Genomic DNA, 5,497 nt, shown 5'->3' on the forward strand with positions numbered 1-5,497 from the left:
CAACGACGATTGTTAGTGCCCCTTGGTCACTTGAAAAACATAATCAGCCACTTGAAGGTGCACCGCAGTAAGAGGTGTTAACACATTGGTGTCATCTTGGATAGCAGAAAACAGCGGATCAAAACGAGATGACTGTTGCTTGTTGCTGGATAGAGGTATATAAGAAGGACATGCCATGAAATGAACCCTTTTGGTAGCTGAAGAAGATTCACCAGTGACGGGGCGATCCCGTTTAACCCCTTTAGCTGCGGCTAACCTTGCCTCACTCTCAGCAAAGTCTTTCTCCAACCCTAAATCGAACGAAAATTCACCAAAGGATGTGTACAAATGAATTTCTCCACTTAGCACATTGTTCTCTGTGTTTAGCACGAGCAAGTTTAAATTTGTACGCTTTCTCAGCTGCATTTGCTAAAGCAATAAACTGTTCATCCTCATCTAGTGTGCTGGATTCCCACGGCGGTGCACACGACACATCTTCGCTACCACCACCATATGTCAAATATACAAATTCAGTTGCTGAATGGGCCTGTTTGACACACTCTTCACCTGGGAAACATTGCAAACCAACCGCGCATTTCTCATCTAACACAACTATATCTTCCATGACTCTCTTTACTGAAGCAGTGTAGTCATCTGCAAACTCCTGGACAAGGCACAATATGAAGGTACATATTTAGTACTATGAAGGTACAAAGAAAATATTTCAAAGTGAATCTTGAAAAGGAATAGTGAATACTTCGAGAATCAATGGATATACCTCCAGAGACGAGTACGAAATTGGAGATTTTGTATCAGTACTAACATCCATCGACACTCTCCGCACTTTTTCAACCACTTGTCTGCATGGTTTAGAAAATCTAATTCTTTCCATCAATCGACCTTTTACACGACCAAGACCAAACTGACCAGCTTCCATCTCCTGCTTTTCCCTTGAGAAAAGTGTAGCAGATGTCCAATTTAAAAGAGTATAGTAATCTCTTTCTACGAATCATTTTTCATGGACAACACGGTCAACATAAACAAGCTGCAAGTAAAAACAGGATTATGACTGGAAAATGGCAGGTTTTAAAACCATAATAACTAACAATAAATGTAACGCAGAAAATTTGTACCATTAGAAACAGGAGAGGTCCACCAAAGTGATTCTTCTTCCCCTTCTTGACCCAATCCTTTGTGTTATACCGCAAACTCTCCATGACAAAGTGACACCAATCAAGCTGACCAATGGCAGACACATTCCTCAGCGATTTTAGTACATGGTGATTGACGAACGACTTCTGATTGTTGCGCATTAACAAAGACACAACAAGCACCACAAAATTAATCTTAAATTGATCACTGTAATCATCATGACAAATAATATGCTCTGCAAGGGTCTTGATATCCACTTGACCATCAACATGAAATTGAGCTTTCCAATGCGCGTAAAACGCATCACATTCTGCATCTTCGTCACTACAGCATGAAAGTAAAACAGGTTTTCCTCTAATTGGGAGGCCAACAGCATCATGAATACAAGAAGCAGAAACACGAAAGCGCTGTTTATCAGGTAGAACGATGAAATCCGAATACGGGTTGTAGTTCTCAATTAACCAATAACCAAGGCGTAAAGGAAGCCTTGTAACCCTTAGCCAGAACAATGAAGAAAAACCAATCTCTTCCAGAGCACACCATTGATTGTAATCAAGGTGTCGAAGGACATCAACAAAACATTTAGGTGACATCCGGGTGTTAATACGGGAGAACGTTAGAGTAGGATCATCAACAATAGGACTGAGGTTGTTCAACCTCGGAGAAATACGGCGTGTAATAGTTCCAGGATCGCCTTTGCGCTTCAATAACAGAAAGTAGTTTTGCATGTAATATTAATCAGTTGTGTTGTGTTTGATGTGACCATAATTAGAGCATATTTAGTCCCCGAATTAGCCTTGTTCCCATGCCTTTTAGTGAATATTTGGGTCATTTATTGTCTTTAGTCCTTTGTTTTGCATATTCTTTGAGGTTTTGTGTCCTTGGTGGGAAAGGAGTGCAAACCTTGCATTTTCATGGAAAAATGAGGCTAAATTGATTGAATTCAATGACCAAGCATCAAGGAGAGTCAAGATTAGAAGGCCTTTGTACATACTATAGTATATGGGTAATGATGAGAAAAGATCCTTGCATCCCCGAGGAAATCCTCAAGGATTTTATGAAGAAAAAGGAAGAAAAGAAGAAGGAATGAAACTGCCTGACAATCCGTGCGGATTGCCCTGAAGACGCCCGTCCCTCACCACAACCCGAGCGTCTTCCTCCACAAGACGCCCGGGCAAAAGCTCCACAAGACGCCCGTCTTCCCCTCTGGACGCCCGTCCAGGAACGCCCAAATCCGCCCGTCCCGTGCAAAAGACGCCCGGATTCCCAGACAGTTCCATTTCGTCTTCTACAAGTTTCAAGGAAGGATGCACATCTTTTTCTAAGACCGCCGAAAAAGAGACCGGAGTCTCCCTAGAGACCGGCGATTCCTCAAGGACTTAATCGTCATTTAAGCCCTTAGTAAACCCTAATTTATGTACCTAATCCCCACTATAAATACCCCATTAGTCTAATTAGAAGAGCATGTTCTTCTTAGCAATCTTTAGTGTAGTTAATATCAATCAAATCTCTCTTTAATCTTGTAATCAACATTTAATCAAGTTTTAATACAAGTTTATTTCCTTAATCTCTCTCTTGTTCATCCTTTATTTTGGGTAATTGAAGATTATTTGGGTTATTATTGGAAGATTGACAACCTTCCAATCAAGCATCAAGTACTTCTTTTATTCTTTGCTTTATTATTGGAATCATTAGTAGGTATAATTCTCTTAATCCCTTTTTAATTATTATTAATTATCTTCATTTATTCATCATGTTTCACTTTGTTGGTATGATTGACAACCTTGCTAGCATGTTCAACATGATAATGAGTGAGTAGTTTTCTTAGCTAGGGTTAATGGGTAATTAGGGGAAACCAACATGGGGAATGATTCATGCTTAAATTCATATGCTTTCATAGTTTATTTGCTTGCTTGTTGTGGTCTCAACTTATGCACATGTTATATTTGATGAAATGCGAGCCTATGAATCCTTGCATGTTTTTACCCACCACCTATCTTTTCAATGAGACTTGTAAGACATAAACCAACTCGAATCTCATTAGACCATGCATATAGTTGAGTAGGGAAGATTAAGTCGACTTGTAGGTGTTGTACAATGTAATCGATTCGGCTCTGGGACCCAAACTTTCCTAGGATTGTAAGATATAAACCAACTCGATCCATCACAACAATAATTGCTTGCTTATAATTTGAGAATATGTTTGTATGATCAATTCCCATGAATCCCCTATGACCCCATGACACCCTAGTGCCTTTTATCAATTGTTTACATCCCTTTTAATTCATCTTGCTTGTTTACTTTCATTGCTTTTTAGTTTAGTGATCTTCTACTTCAAACCCCAATTGTGACACCCTTAGACACCACTAGTTGCAATAGAAATCTCATCTCAATTTCCGTCCCTTGGGATCCGACCTTTACTTGCCTCTTTACTAATTGTAGAGTTGTTTGTGAAGTTATAAATTGTGTTTTGGGCTAGGTGCTCCTAACGACAAGTACTGAAAACTAAACCCTCACGAGGGATCACGACCAAAAATGGCGCCGTTGCCGGGGACGATGTTAACTTGATTTAGATTTTCTTGTATTGTTTTTAGTTTTGTCTTTCTTTGCCTTGGGGAAGTAAAACTCCTCAAGGTTTGTTCTAATTATTTTCGAGTTGTTTGATATTTTGCATGTCTAGAAGATCACAAGGTAACTTGTTACCCTTTGATCACGAAATTGAAAGGACTTTGACAACCAATAGAAGACTTGATAGGAGAACTTTGAGAGGTATTGGTGAGGTTGTAGATATTCAACCAAATACTATTGAGTTCATCAACCCTTTTGCAAGAGAAGGTGAGAAGAACCCAACACAAAATCAACCCACAATGCCTAAGTTTTCATCACATTCCGTACCCACCGAGGAGAACCTACCCAATGGTACTCCCACACCACAACACATAACCGGAAATTTTATTTCCAAATCCGCATTTATCCAATTAGTCGAAAGAAGCCAATTTGGGGGGATGCCTAGTGAAGACCCTCACTCTCATATGGAGACTTTTTGTGACTATTGTGATGCGATTTCTCAAACCATTGTAACTCAAGAACAAATTCGATGGGTCTTATTTCTTTTTTCTCTAATTGGCACCGCAAAACAATGGTTGAAAGGCCTTGATAAGGCTACTCTCGGAATTGATTCTTGGAAGAAATTGGCTCTAGCTTTCTACAAAAAGTTCTATCCACCGGAAAAGACTAACATGCTAAGAGCTCAAATTACGGGCTTTAAGCAAAGAGATGAAGAATCCTTGTATGAAGCTTGGGAGCGATTCAAGGGAATTTGTCGCTCATGTCCTCATCATGGACTTAGCGAGTGGTTCTTGGTACAACAATTTTGGAATGGTCTTTATGAAGATTCAAGGAACATTCTCAACATGGGATCAAATGGAATGTTCACCGCAGTTGATGACGATTAAACTTGGAACAAATTTGAGGAAATGGCGGTCCATAACTCACAATATAGTAGACATCACAAGGCTACTAGAGGAGGAAAGCATAAAGTGGACTCCATTACTCAATTGGGTGCTCAACTTAGTGCTCACATTGATACAATCAATTTGAAGTTTGAAAAAGCTATGGCTAGACTTGAAGAAGCCTCAAAATCACCAAAGCATCATGTTAATGCCATGACGGCATCTTCATCAATCCCAAGTGGGATATGTGAGAATTGTGGAACTTTGGGACATGACCAAAGTGAATGTAGGGGAACAAATGAACAAGTGAATGCTTTCCAAGCATACAAGAGTGGCACCCCTTATTCAAACTATTACAATGAAAACGCCAAATTCCATCCAAATCTCTCATACAAAAGCCAAAATGTTCAAAACCCTCAACCAACATACACCCCACTTCCCATGAGAAACCAAAATCAAAGACCCTTTTACAACCAAAACCAAGGTTACCAAAATCAAACTCCATACAATCAACAAAATGACCAAGGTTTTGATGTTCAAAAAGCGGTCCTCCAAATGCAAAAGAATCAACAAGAGTTTTTCACTCAAATGCAAAAAGATAGTCAAGCAAAGGAAATCACCATCAACAACATCCTAGCTCACACCAAAATATTGGAAACCCAATTGACTCAACTAGCATCTTCAAGCTCACAAAGACAAAAGGGGCAATTACCACCTCAAAGTAATCCCCCAAGACATGAAACGGTTAGTGCCATTCACTTGAGGAGTGGTACAATGTATGAAGCACCGAAGAAACAAGTTGAGGATGAAGTTGTGGAAGCTAGTGACAAAGAAGAAATTGTGCAAAACTCCAAAGATGGAGAACCATCAAAAGAAGAAATTTCAAAGAAAAATGAAGACAAGGTCAAGGAGAA

At 39.5% G+C, this 5,497-nt stretch overlaps 1 non-coding gene across 1 annotated transcript; it reads right to left on the minus strand.

The window, feature by feature from the left end:
- Window positions 1–4,370: 4,370 nt before the first annotated feature.
- LOC141624701 (small nucleolar RNA R71) lies at window positions 4,371–4,477 on the minus strand. Its single transcript, XR_012534507.1, has one exon. It is a non-coding gene; the product is annotated as a small nucleolar RNA R71 (small nucleolar RNA).
- Window positions 4,478–5,497: the final 1,020 nt, after the last annotated feature.

The sequence above is a fragment of the Silene latifolia genome, chromosome X, assembly GCF_048544455.1.
Source record: "Silene latifolia isolate original U9 population chromosome X, ASM4854445v1, whole genome shotgun sequence".
NCBI classification, from domain to species: domain Eukaryota; kingdom Viridiplantae; phylum Streptophyta; class Magnoliopsida; order Caryophyllales; family Caryophyllaceae; genus Silene; species Silene latifolia.